This window comes from Emys orbicularis, chromosome 10, assembly GCF_028017835.1.
Source record: "Emys orbicularis isolate rEmyOrb1 chromosome 10, rEmyOrb1.hap1, whole genome shotgun sequence".
Lineage (NCBI taxonomy): Eukaryota > Metazoa > Chordata > Testudines > Emydidae > Emys > Emys orbicularis.
Window position 1 is genome coordinate 2075355 of NC_088692.1, and position 18228 is coordinate 2093582.

Consider the following 18228-nt stretch of genomic DNA (forward strand, 5'->3'; position numbering starts at 1 on the left):
AGATCACTGATTTGAAAGAGTCATTCAGGTTTTAGGAAAGCAATACAGAGTAAAATGCATATGCACTTTAAAGAGTAAGCTTCATCCTGAATATTGTTTTCAAAGCAAAAATATTCCTAGTGAGAAAGTAGGTACAACAAAGGTGAATGAAATTAGATTAGTCAACCTGGCACCAAACCTGCATTAAACAACATTACCGTTTTACTCTGCAATTCTGAAGCTCATCTTGAATACTGATGACTAATGCAGTAATATAGTAAGAATGTTTTGCCACAGACTCACTTTCAGTTTCTACACAGCAATCTTAAAATTCCTAAAACATCAAAATTTACACACTCCATTTTTATCTATTTAAAGGAATTGATTCTGGAAGCCACAACCTGTGAAAAATACTGTAACATGTGAGATCCTGTTTGGCCCTCATGTCACTTCTCCAGCAATGCACAACATGTAGTGTGTGCCTCTATCAACAGAAGAAACATAACACTTATATCTCAGAACACAACAACATTAAAATAAATGGCAAACTATTTTTAACACTGCCCCTCAAGAAGTGATAGTGTTATCACAACTATTTCCCACCCCATGACTTCAGATATTAATAGTTGGTAATGTCTGACTAGCACTTAGCGTTTATTTATTTGAGCATAAGCTTTTGTGGATAAAAAAAAAGCTCACTTTACCCACGAAAGCTTATGCCCAAATAAATCTGTTAGTCTTTAAGGTGCCACCGGACTCCTTGTTGTTTTTGTGGATACAGACTAACACAGCTACCCCCTGATACTTGACATTTATTTGTGTGTGCAAAGTGTCGTCTTTAGTTTCATGACTTTCTACTGTACAAGAAATGCCACAGAAAGTAATTTTAACAGCAAGATGTAAAGCTAAGAAGCAAACTAGTTTCTTTCACTGATCACATTTCTCCCACTGACTTAATATGGCAGAGGTGCTCAGAGAAGCATCATAGTTGTATTCTTGGATCTTCCAGCTAAGGCATACAAAAAACAGGAACTCAATATATTTAATTCTGGTTCATATGCTCACACAACGCACACTCAACCTGTGGAACTCCTTGCCAGAGGACGCTGTGAAGGCCAAGACTATAACAGGGTTAAAAAAAAAACTAGATAAATTCCTGGAGGATAGGTCCATCAATGGCTATTAACCAGGATAGGCGGGGATGGTGTCCCTAGCCTCCGTTTGCCAGAAGCTGGGAATGGGCGACAGAGAATGGATCACGTGATGATTTCCTGTTCTGTTCATTCCCTCTGGGGCACCAGGCATTGGCCACTGTCCGAAGACAGGACACTGGGCTAAATGGACCTTTGGTCTGACCCAGTATGGCTGTTCTTATGAGAAATATAAAAGCAGAATTCTATTTTCACATCCACACATTTTAAAAATGTATATATGTGTATGTATGGGGAATTTCCTTTTCGTACTACATAAATTGATTGAATATATTCAAAGTTAATGGTCTTAATTGAAATGCAAACCTTATTTTTTTTCAATTTAGACCAACTGAACGTGAAATACCCAGACTATACCAAATTAAAATTTCAGACTGAAGCAAAGGCCTTCCATTTAAATATCCTATCTTAAAAGACAACTGAGAGCAAATATAAATGGATTTTCCTTTCAGGAGGGATCCTTTAAATTTGATGACTATACTCTGTTTGAGGAGAAAAAGGAAGCTGCTACTAACTGTATAATTATGAGTACAGAGTGCCAGATAAGTGTGGCAGTTAATTTAATTCCAAAACGGACAATCAGATTTTTGTAGCCTCAGTAATTATACCTCACTCAACATAAATCCGGTTGATACAAGTAAAAGAAAATACAAACGAGAATTCAGAATTATTGGCTCTTTGTTCAACCTAGGCTATGTCTATGCTACAGACACTACGGCAGCACAACTACGCGCTGCAGCTGTACTGTAGACACTTGCTACTGTGACAGAAAGTGTTTTCCCATCACTCTAGTTAAACCACCCCCTCAACAGATGGTAGGCTAGGGCAACAGAAAAATTCTATACAGGGGTTAGGTCAGCCGAACTTTGAATCTCAGGGTGTGAATTTTTTACACCCCTCCTTGACTTAGCTAGGTCAACCTCAGGTTTAGGTATAGATTGAGCCATTTTCAAAGCACCAACTGAGCCTTTTTACCCCCCTTCTAAGGCAGTGTCTACACTATGGGTGATGCAGGGTGGCAGCTATGCCGCTGTAGTGCCGTCGAGTAGATGCTTCTAACATTGACAGAAGGGGTTTTTCTGTCAATGTAGGTAATTCCCAAGCAGCGGTAGGCTAGGCTAATTGGAATAATTCTTCTATTGATCTAGCCACATCTACACTGGGGTTAGGTCTGTTTAACTATGGCATTTACAACCCTGAGTGACAGAGATGTTGATCTAAATTTTTAGTGTAAATCACGCCCCAGAAAGATGTGTTCCTTTGGTGACAGACAGAGTGGTTTATGGGCCTAAACTCACGAGTGAAATCCAAGGATTTCAAATCTAGTCAAAAGTTGGGCCATTTACTCATTGTATTATCTTTGGTAAGTAACTGAAAAGAATGATATCAAATTAAAAACCATTTTCTGAAAACAAGTGTCCTTTTTACCTGTGTTACCACCAACACTATCGGCCACTGCAACTGAAAGGATCTTTACTTCTCACAATTAATGTTCTTTAACTTTTGCCCTACATTAAGAACGTAAGAACGGCCATATTGGGTCAACCAACGGTCCATCTAGCCCAATATTCTGTTTTCCAACAGTGGCTGGAGCGAGATGCTTTAGATGGAATTATTAAGTAACCCATTCTGTTGCTCAGTCCCAGTTTCTGTCAATCAGAGACTTAGGCACACCCAGAGCATGGGGTTGCATCCCTGACCATCTCAGTTAGCTAATAGCCATTGACTGACCCGTCCTCTATGAACTTACCTAATTCTATTCTGAACCCAATTATACTTTAGGCCTTCACAACATCCTGACAAGTTTCACAGGCTGACTGTGGTTGTGTGAAGAAGTACTTCCTTATGTTTGTTTTAAACCTGCTGCCTATTAATTTTATTGGGTGACCCTGGTTCTTGTGTTATGTGAAGGAGTAAATAACATTTCCCTATTCACTTTCTTCCCACATTATTCATGCTTTTACAGACCTCTATCATCTCTCCTCTTGGCCATCTTTTTTCTAAGCTGAATCTTTTCAACCTCTCCTCATGTGGAAGCTGTTCTAAATCCCTCTTCATTTTCGTTAACTTTCTTTGTACCTTTTCCAATTCTAATATATCTTTTTTTTTGAGTGGGGATGACCAGAACTACATGCATTATTCAAGGTGTGGGTAAACTATGGATTTAACTAGTGGCACAATGATATTTTCTGTCTTAATATCTACCCTTTTCCTAATGGTCCTTAACCCTGTTAGCTTTTCTGATTGCCACTGCCCATTGAGTGGATGTTTTCAGAGAACTATCCACGATGACCCCAAGATCTCTTTCTTGAGTGATAGCAGCTAATTTAGAACTCATCATTTTGTAGGTATAGCTGGGATAATGTTTCCCAATAGGCATTACTTTGAGTTTATCAACACTGAATTTCATCTGCCATTTTGTTGCCCAGTCACCCAGTTTTGTGAGATCCCTTTGTAACTCTTCACAGTCAGCTTTGAACTGAACTATCTTGAGTAATTTTGTATCATCTGAAAATTTTGTCGCCTGTTTACCCCTTTTTCCAGATCATTTCTGAATACGTTGAACAGCACTGATCCCAGTACAGATCCTTGGGAGACGCAGCTATTTACCTCTCTCCATTCTGAAAACTGACCACTTATTCCTACCCTTTGTTTCCTATCTTTTAACCAGTTACTAATCTATGAGAGGATCTTCCCTCTTATCCCATGACTACTTACTCTGCTTAAGAGTCTTTGGTGAGGGAACTTTCCAAAGGCTTTCCGAAAGTCCAAGTACACTAATACCCACTGGATCACCCTTGCCCCATGCTTCCCAACTCCCTCAAAGAATTCTAATAGATTGGTGAGGCATCATGTCCCTTTACAAAAGCTGTGTTGACTCTTCCCCAACAAATCATGTCCATCTATGTGTCTGATAATTCTGTTCTTTACTATAGTTCTAACCAATCTGCCTAGTAGTCGAGTTAGGCTTATCAGTCTCTAACTGGCAGGATTGCCTCTGGAGCCTTTAATTAAATAAAAAAAAAAAAGGGAGGGGGATTACATTAGCTATCCTTCAGTCATCTGGTACAGAGGCTGATTTAAGCAATAGGTTACATACTATAGTTAGTAGTTCTACTATTCCATATTCGAGTTCCTTCAGAACTTTTGGGTGAATACCATCTTGTTCTGGTGACTTATTACTGTTCAATTTTTCAACTTATTCCCAAACCTCCTCTACTGACACCTCAATCTGGGGCAATACCTCAGATCTGTCACCTAAAAAGAATGGCTCAGTTTGGAAAATGAAAACAGATGACTCCAGTTTTAGTTTTTGTTTAATCACATTCATTTTCTGGCTCACGCACCAGAAAAATGCCATAATTTCTGGGTTGCAAACATTTAGGAGAATGCATATATCTGATCAACATTTGATTAAAAAAATATATTTTAGGTCATGAAAATATTTGTATCAATCTGGGGTCCATAAAGACCAGGTTAGATTTTGTAAAAAACTATGGGGTTAAATTAACTTGACAGTGTCTCTTTAGCTTCTGTATTCTAGTTTTCCATCTGTAAAACAGGAATATTTACCTACGATCCTCAGAAATGTAATGAGGATTCACTAGTTAATGTTCCTGACGCTCTAAGTGCTGTTATTATATAAAAAAGGAGATGTTATGCAATACAAAGCTTGAATTTTTAATCATGCAGTCAGACATTAATAGTTATTGGTGAAACTTGCCTCTGAATTTTGTATCATTAAAATCTCAGCCATACAACTGCACTAATAGGTTGTGTGTGTATATTTAACTTGCAGTGAAATACTGAAAAAAGTACAGTTCTTACACCCTGCTGATTTTAATACTGATGTGAGAACTAGCAGCTTTCTAGGGACCAATGGTCACTATTCTAATGGGCAATACATTAATACGCGTGAACTCACTTAAGAGATTATTTTTAAAAGGATACTATGAAGGCTGGCTGGCGAGCCAAAATTTGTCCTTATCTCCTTCAGTTTGAGGTTTTTTCCTTTTTCAGAACAAATGAGTCACCATTTTACTAATAGCATTAGTTACCCATCACTCTTCTAACTATAACAAATTACTTTACATGTGTGATAGACAAATGCATTAAGAAAGTTCAGTTTCAAGCTTCTAAAGGGTTATGCTAAATAGAAAAAAAAAAAAACATTCTTTTTCAGATGAAATTTTAACCACACATGTATATCTTGAGGTTGTTAGCATTACCTCCGTGTTCAAAATATGTTCAAATTAGGAGCTTGCAAGTGAAGCAGATGACTGAAGAAAGAGCACTGCCAAGTCTAAAGTAAAGTCACATCAATCCCACAAGGTGGTGCTAGTTCATTTTAAAAGATTCTTTACTACTAACACATCACCAACAGATGTTTTTAGAAGTCTTCTACCTGTGATGGAATTCTACCAACATGTTTTATTAGGTTCAATGTGAACTACTTCAAAATGCTACAAACGTATACCTCTGATTATCGTGTTCTCATTATTATGTCCTTCTGCAAGCAAACATATATTAAATGTAAAACTGTCCCACTAGTCCCAAATGAGGGGAAATGTTGGGATTGGATGTAGGTTTTATGTATATGCTAAATGTCTGTTACACAAACGATTACCCTTTAACATTAAAGGGTCTTGGAATTTAGATCCACTTAAAGTGTGGTCAACTTAAAAATAGTACTTATGCCTGAAAATGTTACATCTACTGTCATGAGTTATACCTCAGATTATTATAACTGAAAAAGATTAAAGAGGGAAAAATTCTTTTCAGTTTGCTTTGTGACTTGTCACAAGAAACCTTAGAGTAAATTTGAAAGCCCTTGTGTATAGTCACTTTCACTATTTCCCCTTTTGTTTGTGGATATTTCACACAATAACGGGGGGGTGGAGAAGAGAGCCACAGAAATGTGATTGCACAGTTCCAAAAATAAGTGTCCGGAACTCAGTTGGCCAGTGTAGTTCTTTATTTTCATTTTTTCTTTAATTAGATTTCAAGTTGACAGCATTGTTGTTTCGCATGCAAATATCACACCTCTTAGTATCCAATTGTGTGAGAGGAACAGTATCCTGAATGGTCTGACAGAACTGCAGATCATTGCAAAAAGGTGTCTGTGACCTATGAATAGTATTAATGGCACTTGCTGGCATATTTTGAACCCAAAATATAGCAATGCCTTTGGTGTCTGGTCACAGTCTAGAATGAGCTGTTAGTTCAGCAGATGGTGTTGGCCCCCAATTAATCAAATATCTCACTTCCATAGAACTACACAGGTTTTCCAGAGAGCTGCAATTAGACTGGCTTGTAGAATAGGTCCGTACAAATTTACTTCATATTTTTAAAGTTCTGGACAAAATATTAATGATGTTAAGTAAACGATCAATAGCGTTAACTTTCTGCTAAACTAATTTAATATTGGCTATTTTGGCAAAAAGGCAAATTATTTGTAAACTAGAAAACCATCTACAGAAAGAAGCTAGGAAAGCACAAAACAATCTGCAACTTAAACTGAAAATTCATACAATAGAATCTCAGCGTTACGGACACCTCTGGAATGGAGGTTGTCCGTAACTCTGAACAAGAGGTTACGGACTTCAGCCACCGGGGCAGGGGGTTGGGGCTGCAGCCACAGGATGGGGGAGATAAGTGTGTGTGTGTGTGGAGGGGGGGGGGTAGTTGGGGCTTCTGACCCTTGGGGCATGAGGGCTCCAGGCGGGGGGCTCAGGATTTCTGCCCCATGGGAGCAACGGGGCTCAGGGCTTTAGGTCAGGGAGAATCACTGGGGCTCGGGGCTCCCTTTGGGCCCATTCCCAGTTTCGGGGGGAGGAGGGGGGGCGCGACGCCAGGGCTCAGAGTTTTAACTACGAGGGGGAGCGCTGGGGCTGAAACCGGTGCTCCCCTTGTAGCTCAAGCCCTAGTGCCTCCCACAGGGCTGAAGTTGACAATGGAGCCACAGGGCTGAAGCGCTGAGTTCCAGCGCCCTCAACAGAGCTGAAGCCAACAATGGAGCCGCGAGTCTGAAGCACGGAGCTTCGGCACCCCCAGCAGGGCTGAAGCTGGGAGCGGAGCTGCGGGGCTGAAGCTCCAAGCCCCAGCATTCCCCCCGGTCTAAAGCCCTGCACCCCCAGTGCTCCCGAGGGTCAGAAGTCCCGAGGCTCTTCTTCCCCCTCCCTCCCGCCTGGAGCACTCACCACCACCACCCAGAGCTGCAGCCCCAACCCCCGTGGCTGAAGCCCCGAACTGCTGTGCCCCCGTGCAGGGCTGAAGCCCCGAGCCCCCCATTCTTCCCCCACTCTCGGTCTAAAGCCCTGGGCCCTGGTGCTCCTGAGAGTCAGAAGCCCCCTAACCCGCTGTGGCTGTAGCCCCGAGCCCCAGGACTAAAGCCCCAAGGCAGTACAGTATTTGCTGTTGGGGGGTTGTTGTTTTTCTGCGCTGCTGCCTGATACATTACTTCTGGTTCCACGGGGAGTCCGGTTGACCAGTAAGTCAACTCTAGTGTTTGTGTCTTTGAGGTTCTACTGTACTGTGTTTTAGGTTATGCTTCAGAATAAGCTTTTTAGTAGCAGTATATCCAGTGCCTTATGTACTGTCATGTGTAGACTGATGCATATCCTGTCAGGGTATTGGACTGATAAATATCTTCTTACCCTAGGAAGTCTAGTTAATACATGGCCAGTTGAGTGGCTGGTAGCTAGTGGTCATCTTTTCTTCTCTCACTCCCAATCCCAAAATTTCCCCTCATTTGGGACTAGTGGGACAGTTTTACATTTAATGTAAAATCACTTAAATTATTTAGACCTTATATTCTGTATATTTCTCCTATATTTACACATTCTGACCTAAAGTTTGAACGTTTCGGGGGGGGGGGGGGGGTTCCATTTTAAACTTCTAAAATACAGTGTAATCTTATCTTTCAGCAACAAAAATGCCATTCTCTCAATCACTCTGCTCAAAAGTGATCATCTTTCCTACAATATGTAAAGCGTGTTCATAACTAAAAGAAACTTAGTAAACTTTGCTTAAAAACAGCTTACTTCAACACCCACAAAAGAAAAACACCCCAATCAAAAACCCAAAGAACCACATGGAACAAAAAGTCACACTAGATTAAAAAAAAAAAAAAAAAAAAAAAAAAAAAAAACCAAACCTATGGTGCTAAATTGAAAGTCTTTGACAATTCAAAGAACTGCAATTTTGCATATCAGGTGAAGAGTTAAAACACTCATAAGATACTGTAAATAAGTGACAATCTTTTTGTGTGTGTGTGTGTATGTAAATAAAGTCAAAGGTTTTGGTAAGAAAGTTAGTTGTAGGACAGCAAATACAGCTAATCATGAAACCTATAAATATCATTTCAATGCAGATGTTAAGAATCCTGTAAATAAGGATTAACTACTTAGTTTTGATTTATTTTGCTTTAAATTCTCAATACTGTGTAATAACGCCTCAAACTTGAAAATTGAATTATTTTCCCTATCAAAGCTGTCCATCTGGCAAACACCATTCTTTCCCATTTCTCAGATGCAGAATTCGTCTCTATGTGCTCCATAAACATTAGCAACATCACCATGAGTGTGCCAGAGTTCTGGCATATTAGTCTTACAACAGCACCTGGTGCCCCATTGTGTTAGCAGCTCTACAAAATACATAATAAAAGACTGTCCCTGCCTTAAAGAGTTTACATCCAAATAGACAAGACAGACTGCTTGTGTGAATAATGGACGGATACCCCCATTTAATAGATAAAGAACTGAGGCACCGAGAGATTAATTCACTAGTCCATGGTCAGACAGAAAATCTGTAGGAGATTCAGGAACTGAACCCAACTCTCGTGAACCCCAGTCCAGTGTCAAACCATTCTCTCTCTGTGGAATACTATGATTTTACTGCAGCAGAGCCAAAAAAGAGAATACTGCATCTCCTGTCTAGGTCCATGTGAAGGGATACATTTTCCCTTCCCTAGTTTAGTAAGAGTACAAGAGTTACTTTCCAGGGACATTTAGACATTTACTTGTGGCCTGAGAACAACCATGCTCATTGTGGCCATGTTAATCATTTTGCCTGTGAGGGTTGTAAAAGTGAAGCTCCTGGAACAGGACAAGTGGGAGGTTCCCTTTACTCCTTCATATCCTTCTCAAGCTGCCAAATGGAAGCCATGCTATCATGAGGACTTTTTTTAAGGAACAGAAATAGCTAACCAGTCACCTCATTGCCAAGGTTTTTCCTTTTTTTGGTCAGCCCCCTTTCATTTGTTTTCTCTAAAGTGGATGAGAAAACCATGGTTGGTTGCTCTTATTTGCTAGAGTCTAAAAGTATGACGACACTGCAATAAAAGACGTGGGGCAACGAGTCTAAGAGCTTGAGTCAACTGACTTTGTATCACAGGGCTTGGGCTGCAGGACTAAAAACAGCAATGTAGACGTTCTGGCTTGGGCTAAAGCCTAGGCTCTGAGACCTCCCCGATCATGGGGTTTCAGAGTCTGGATTCTAGCCCGAGCCAGAACGTCTACACTGCTATTTTCAACCCCGCAGCCTGAGTCCTGTGAGCCCGAGTCAGCTGACCTGGGCTCTGAGACTCACTATTGCAGGTTCTTCATTGCTTTGTAGACATACCTTAAGGCTCAGAGTGGGGATTTAGTACAATAGCTTTGGACGAAGTCTGATGGGATAACAGATTTGGATAAAAAACACCCACTCTCCCAGAACCAGGATAGGGTTGCAACTAGTGTAGACCAGAAGTTTTTCCAACTGCGATCTTTGGAATGGAAATACAGATAGAAGGAGGAGTGCTTTGTGAATTGCCTGCTGTAATTTTGCTTTTTTGTTTGTTTTTGTTTCCAAGAATAAAATTCTTGTTTCTAGTTAAAAATACTGCCATTTATTTCAAGCCATTTAATCCGCATTCTCAGTTCCACAAGATGACTGGGGAAATAAAACATCACTTCCCAAATAGAGTCCATGGTGATTTCCTAAGTTAGAAGAATTGTGAGGTTCCTTGAATATCTGACATATATAGTGTCCACCACCCTATTGATTTCAAATTAACCATTTATTTACACGAGCGCTCACTCCTTAACAGTTTTCTGATTTTACAAAGATTAAACTCCTCCATTCTAGTTTTTAGGGACATGGTATTCCAATTAACAATACACAGCTGTTGCATGATGTTCTGTTGCACATTACCTGTTCAACAATATAGCAGTCAGTGTTGAACATATTGAATAATGCGTGATGTTTAACAACCCCAAACAAAACAATAAAATGTGTAGCAAATTGATATGCTAATCAGAGTAATTCAAAACATGAACTACAGCTTATATGATGGAATGCTAATGTGTGGCGTTTAGTCTTGGGACTAAACATTTTGAAGAGGTTGTGCAGATTGTGAATTGAGATCCTTAACTCGACATTTAAAAAAAAACAACAACTACCTATGACAGTCCAAATTTTGATTCCCTAAGTGACGGTCATCATTCAGGCTGGACCAGCAGCATGCAGAAAGTTTCAATAAACTTCCATCAGCAAAAATGTACGGTTATTCTGCCTGTAAAGCAATATCAATGCCCGACAGCTTATAATTTAAGTTCCCATCTTATAAACATTTATGCACTTAACTTTAGTTATTGTATTTAACTTTAGGAATGTTAAAAGTCACATTGATGGGCTGTGTTGATTAAAAAAAAAAAATCACACCTTCTTTGTCCATCATGTTAATTCTAGCTACTTAGTTTAACACTAGCGGCTCACACACTTTGTAGCTTATTTGAGCCTTGTTTTCACACGTCAGAGGCTCCTTGAATTCCTCCATTCCACCCCACAAACTCCCTGCATGCCACCTTCTCATCCACCTCTATTTCTGAGGCTCCTTTCAACTCTCCCCAGTGTCTCCCTGCCATGGGGATCCTCCATTTCCACATCCTCCCATGACAGGGTTCCCCAGTTTCCCCCCTCAGCAGTAGCTCTGTGCACCCCCATTCCTGCCCCCCTGATACTAGAGACTGTGTGCAGCTCCCCATTCCCCACCATCATCATCTGTCTGGGAGATAAATCAGTCAACATGTTAAATTGTCGGGATGGGCAGGTATGAGATGGAATATTCTACTGGAATACGTTAATGGGTGCCATCAACCAGTTGTTTGATCTATAGACAATTGCAGAGGTGCTTGAAGCTGTAGTAGTGCTAAACAGATGGCAAGTATTCCTCGTTTCTTCCTAAATTAATAGGGTTCTAGCCATTGATGCCAAGATCATTCCCTGAAATTTTGGAATTGATCAGATGCAGCTTTCAAAAGTTACCACATTTCAGATAAGAGAAATGCCATCAAGCTGAGCATAATGCCTTCACAAGCTCGGCCAAATGGCTGGAAAGCTCTCTTAATGCTTGTTAAAACACAGGCCAATATCTTTTATCCTTGTGTTAGCCTGCCAGAGTTAAGAGGACTCTCCTATCACGTTAAGCTAACATGACTGAAAAACCACATCATTTTTGCCAAAGACACGGTCATTGACTTGAACATGACTGCTCATGTGCTTAAAGTTAAGCATGTGCATAAGTGCTTGCAGGACAGGGGCCTGCACAGACAAAATATCAAAAGAATGGAGACTGAGTAACAAACAAATGCACCTGTGGTTGAGAGGCACTGCACTTCTAATTAGCTCCAGGTTTTAAAACAGATACTCTGTCTTTAAAATGGAGGACTAAAGTTCATAGGCTAATCTGGAGGACAGTCAGATATAGCATAAAGAAGCAAATCCTGAAACGGAGAGGGCAGGCATCCATTCTGAACATTCCATTCCAAAAATGTAGGTTTGGTATTTTTAACTTGATTCCAGCCAATAAGAAACTTTTACATAACAATTTTTTAAATAGCTAGCTTTTAAACGTAGAGAGGCTTTACCAATAGGGACAAACATCACAATAATGTGAGGTGTTTGCTGAATGGCATTACTTAGCAAGAAAATGAAATGACCTAATTTGTGTTAAAAAGCTGACAACTGTTGACAACAGAATAGCAGTTATTGAAATGTTGAGATTTTTAAAGCAGATGGGAGTGACATCTAACAATTATGATTTTCTTTCTGGACCTCTTTTCGTTCCTCTCTACGCAGTACTCAATACTCCTCTCCCAGCTCCGACTATGAAACATTTACCACCTCACTTATCCTCCCTTCTGGCCACCCCCTGCATCTTCGGGGTGCAGGAAGAGACAAGCAGCAGCAACTCCAGTCTCTTACCTACACAGATTCTAGCCTTGGCACCTCTCCTCTTCATTTCATTCAGGTTTTTTATCCTCTATTTTTTTTTTTTTTTTTTTGCACAAATCACCCTCAGCAATTCCTGCTACAATCTTACAAACCCTTATAAGCCACATTAGTTTCCCAGTACCAAAAACTTACTAAAAATACCTTCAAAATGAGGTGAGAGATCAGAGACCCTCATTACCAAGTGAAGCTCTCACAGTAGGTAGAATGTTCGCTTTTAAAACAAATATATCTCAAGTATTAATTTATTAGTATCACTTAATTTCCTGTGTGTTGGCCAAAAACAGACTGGTGGGAGAAGGGGACTGAAGGTTTCACTGATTTACCAAAGCCCAAGAAAGAAGAAGATTGAAAGTTAAAAATTGTCAATAACCATAAGGGAATTTAATTCAAACACTGCCGAGGGACTGAGCAACAATCTGAAAACAAAGGCTCCCACATAAAGTTTTAAGAAAATGGAGAGAGATAAGATCAGGTTACATAAGGATCTAAAATGAACTCTAAAACAATAAAAGCATCGTACATTCCCTGGTACCCAGACCCTCGTATCTCAGAGTGAGACTTGCTAGAATTATGTAATGATCAAGTAAAGGTAGTAAAATACATCTAATAAGTAGCAATATAAAAACAGCCAATTGACATATATTAACTAAAACTTGTTTACTATTAGTTCATGTTGAAGCCTACCACTTCATTGTGATTCTTAAGTAATCGTATTTGGCATCCATTTAAATTAATTACAGGACTCAAACATACTATGGAGTCAATTCATTAAACATCTTTTACTAAGGCCAGTCTGAACAAGAATCTTTTCCCAATATTATAACTCTAGATAGGGGAGTGATTTTTGTGTCATTTTTAGACTGATAAAAGCCTTTGTGTTGACACCATTATGCCAATACAACTTATTTTGTTTGGGGAACTGTTATAAGCTATGCCAGCAAAAGCACATTTTTGCCAGAGGCTGTATCTACCTTTTCTAGTGTGGACTGGACCTTAGTGTGTTCACTCAAATCTTACATAATGAAATTCAAGAATGTTTTGCTAAGAAATAGTCCTCTTGACAAATAACCTTGCATAGCAAACACAGAAGTGATTGTGTGACCTACTAAGTAAAGTTAAAATGTTTCATATACTAAATTTGTATCCAGGCTACGTAGTGTGTGTGATGAAACTCCCTTCAAGATTGAAGTACAGATTTGATGAGTAACATTAAAGCGTCAGCTGAAGACAACTGATATTTAAATACTAACTTGAAAATCCACTTTAGAATGTCTTAAATGCTTAAAGCCATTCCAGTGTGGTCGGACAATTGTATTCTACACTCTCACACTATGGCTATCATGCAGCATTAAACTTTACTTGACAAAAAACACAATTTATGTAGTTCTATAACTTTAGAATCATTCCCGTCAAGTGGGCTCCATTTGACAGTGACCCTGAAATATCTTATATAAGAATTCTATGCTAGCTTTATCTTAAGGCTTTTACATAATATAAATTGGAAGCTAAGGTACAGTTTATCTCCCTCAATACAGTACTATTTAACAAGAACTGCAAAATGCCAGCCCCTGAACACACGTTACAAAGATGAGGTGTACCAAGGAATTAGAAAGCTCTTCAGCTTTCACAATGTTGTTATAAAAAGCAAACTGAAACTTGAAAGTGAACAACATGAGTAAACAACAAAGCATAAGAAATTAACACTTCATTCTAGCAGGTTGCACTCAGGTTTTGGCTGAATTTTAAAACATTCAGCCTTGCCTAGCAAAAGCCTCTTTTGGGTCTAACTGAATCTACAGGCGACAGAAAGAGAAAAAACACAGAAGACAAAAATGAAGTACAAAGAACATTCTAAGAATTTGCAAGAATATCATCATGCCAGAACAAGACATATGCAAGAAATAACATCTTGAACACAGAAGTGAAATATATAATACAAATATATACTTCATATTTCTATAAACTAAGTAGCTGGTATTGGAATTCCCATTCCTCAGGCTTCCCAACACATTAGGACACAAAAATCACTTACTAATGGCAGATTCAATGCCTTCACTCTTTCATTTGAAGAACACAAGGAACCAATAGTTACCTAGTAAGATGCAGTTTATGCTAAATTCAAGAGCAAGGCTAGTTCCTTGACAACAAAAAGCCACTTGACTGCACAGGATTGAAAAAAAATCCTGCATTCATTTGTGCACTCCTAGTGGCAACAATTTAAAGTGGAAGAGAAAGTTATAATTTTTTTATTAACGCTAATGTTAAAGTTATATAATACATAGGTTAAGAAAAGAGTGTTTGTACATCTAGGTATAGTGCTTACATTATTCACAGATACAAAGTTTGTTTTGTCATAAGATACATAGATTAAACAAGAGATCTGAAGCAGTAAAAAAAAATCTTGCAAGGGGACACATTTTGCATTGATACAGTTTTTACTATAAAATTCAATATGTAATTATTACATAGTTAATTATCTAGAAAGTCACAGGTTTATAGTCAGACACAATGTGGATTATTTAATATCTTTACTGGACCAACTTCACACAGAAGAGCTCTGGGTAAGGTCTAAAGCTTGTCTCTCTCACCAACAGAAGTTGGTCCAATAAAAGATATTATCTCACTCACCTCCTCTTTCTAATATCCTCAGATCAGAACGGCTACAACGCTGCATACAATTATTATAGTCAGGCATTTGCAGCAGAGTAGATTTCACTGAAGTTTACCTTTGCAAACATTATTTTCAAATGAAACAATGGAAAGATTTCACTATCTACAAGAGAGCTACACTTTTAATTCAACAATTTTTCTAGCAACTAACATGAAATTAAGGCTCCAGATAAAGTCAGAGCTGGTTTCCATGAAGAGGAAAAAACTAGCTACACAAACTCTAGGCCCACCCTGTCCTGGAATCAGAGAAATAAATTCAAACACATGTCTTACCTGCTTAGTTTTCTTTCAACTTCTTTGGTAGCTTTAGCTTCCAATTCTCTGGAACAGAAAGGGATGTTGGTTACCATGTCAACAGAAGAGCAGAACAAATATAATTGGGGTGGGTTTAAAAGAGACACTGATCTCCATGTGTTGGTTCCTCATGGGGGAGAGGTTAGCAATGATCTCTGAATACAGGCATCCATAGGTTTTTATCTCGGGATGGAGGGAGAATAGGGATGGAGCAAAACATAGAGACACCAATTAATCTATTTTTCCTCACACTCCCTTAAAACCTTTTGTTAAACCACAAAAAATAGTAAGTGTCTCTTCCATTAAAAAGGGAAGAGGAAAAACTGTGCTTAACCGTGTTAACCTAAAAATAAATAGAAGGCAAGAGATGAGCAGTATGCTACACGGACACCCGACTCTGAATTATGGCCAGACAATAATGACATATGAACGCAGGAGATCAAACCTCCAACACAGTGGAACACCGGACCAAGGGCAGGAGATTAAACCCCAAACACATGACCAGCGCCATTCTGGGCAAGTGGCGGCTGCATTTTATCCCACAGAAACCCACGATTCGTTCTTTTTTAAACTTTGACAGCGCTTGCTTAGCGTGTGAGGATAATAAACTACCCATGCATAGCCCTGGTTCTGGGGGAGGCGAGCCAGGCACCGGCGGATAGCTGACTCCTCTCTCCCCCTGACCACAGCCCCAGTTTCGGTCGGGTTGGGCAGCCCTTCTGCAGCACTAGCTGGAGACACTCAAATGGTTTTAACCAGGTTACACCCAGGCCCCAGCGGCAGCAGGGACGTGTTAACTGAAACTAACAGCAGCGCAGCCCGAAGGCACCCGCCGTGCAGCCTAGCCCAGGGCGGGACTCGGAGGCAGATCGGGACGGGAGCTACCCTCCAGGACGGCCCGGCCAAAGGGGCGCATCGCCCATCTGGCCCCGTCCCTTGCCGGCAAGGGGCTCTCCAAGGCCACGGAGATAAATGAAGACGAGTGTCCCGCTCCCTCCCCCCGGCCCCATATCCCGGCGCCCGTCGCTGCGCTCCCCCCCGCCCCGGCCCCATATCCCGGCGCCCGTCGCTGCGCTCCCCCCCGGCACCCCCCGCTCCGCAGCCTCCCCCAGCGCGTCCCAGCGCCCCCCGCTCCGCGCCCTTCACACCTCCCCGCCTATCACCTCATGTATGTAAAGTGCTCGGAGTCCGGCCCGGGATGGCTGCGGCCCGGGCCCGGCGCTGGCTCGGCGGCTCTCTAGGCGGCCTGGGCCCGGCACAGTGGAGCTCGGGGGCCCGGCAGCTGCTGCAGCAGCGTCGCCGCCATTTCCTGCCTCCGTCCTAACTTGGCCGGGTCCGGCGCTGGCCCGCCGCACCGGAAGAGAAATCCCGCCGGGGATATCACTTCCGGGGCACCAAATCCCCCAACATGGCGCCCTAGCAACTCCCTAGCAACCCGGAGAGCAGAGAACACCCCTCCCCCCAGACCCCTAATGGCGAAGGATGCGCCGCAAAGAGACACCCCCTGGACATCAGCACTAGCTCCCCAGGCGGACACCCGCCTAGAACAGAAAGCGTGAGGCTCCCCTCCCCGAGAGAAAGAAACCCCCTGCAAAGACCCTCCTTCCCCGGCTCCCCCTACACTACCCCATAAAGAGCGTCCCACAACCGCCTCTCATGGTTCCCGGCGTCCCTGCCACACACAGCCCGGGGCTACAGGGAAAGGTTTTGCTGGCCTCATGCCCGGGGCGGCAGGTTTGTATCATTTTTTTGTGGCGCCCAGAACAGGTCCAAGTTCCGCCCCTGCATATTGGTGCACATAACAAAATGAATGGCGTGGGGCCAAGGGGCGTGGAGATGAGGGCTGGGGCTGAGGGGTTTGGGAGGAGCTCGAGGCTGGGGCAGAGGGTTGGGGTTCCGGGGGTGGGGCAGGAGATGAGATGCAGGGGGGGCAGAGGGTTGGGGGGCAGGGGATGAGATGCAGGGGATGTGGGCAGTGGGCGCAGGGGATAAGTTTGGGGTGCAGGCAGGCTGCCCTGGGGCTGGGGCCAGAGAGGAGAGCTCCACAGTCCCCCCACCCCTTTTGCACCCCCGGCAGGACACGCATCCAGCACCGACCCTGCACGTGCTCATAGGGGCCGGGCCCCTCTCAGGTGCAGGAAGCCCCCTTACCTCCCCTATGGTGGGTGCCAGGGGGAGGGGGAGCTGCCATCACATGTGCGCCCCTCCCTCAGCCTGCCACCGGCGCCGCTCCCTTGTGTAGCCGGCAGCGGCTGGCAAGGGAGCACAGCGCGGAGCGACAGTGCAGCCACCCACTGCGCTGGCAGGGACGCTCCGGGGGAGGCACGTGAGGGTGGCAAGTAGGGCTGGGGGACACTCCGGGGGATGAGCACGGGGCAGTAGGCAGGGCAAGGGGAGAGACCCGGCCCCAAATGTTGCTGGAGCTGGGCCCCTGGGCCCTGAATTTGCTGGAGCACGGGTATCAAAGGCCCATATAACTCGCCGCCCTTACTCATGCTGCAGGTTAGGAGTATGAAAAAAATCCCACCCTTCCCTGCCTGTGCTTTGTACCCACATTCGCTGCCATGCCAGGAAAAGCCCTACTGTCTGTACCAGCAAATCCTTGCCTGTCTAGACAGGACCACAGAGAGCTCCTTCTGCAGAGACACCCCCCCCCGCCCTACAACCTACCCTTACACTGTGAGCTCTATAGTACAACTCCCCTCCCGGACCTGAGCCAAACCCTACCCCTTATGTGAATCCCTCCCCCAGCCCCCATAATCTGTGACTTGAACTGCTACTTTAGAGGTAGAAGTGGAAG

The 18228-nt window shown here is 42.4% G+C and overlaps 1 long non-coding RNA gene across 1 annotated transcript in view; it reads right to left on the minus strand.

Moving 5' to 3' along the window:
- Positions 1-16668, minus strand: part of LOC135884383 (uncharacterized) — a 28161-nt gene extending 11493 nt beyond the window's left edge. The window contains exons 1-2 of the long non-coding RNA XR_010561708.1: positions 16592-16668; positions 15408-15455 (exon numbers count right to left, since the gene is read on the minus strand). This is a non-coding gene — a long non-coding RNA (uncharacterized LOC135884383). The remainder of the gene's footprint in view (positions 1-15407; positions 15456-16591) is intronic.
- Positions 16669-18228: the final 1560 nt, after the last annotated feature.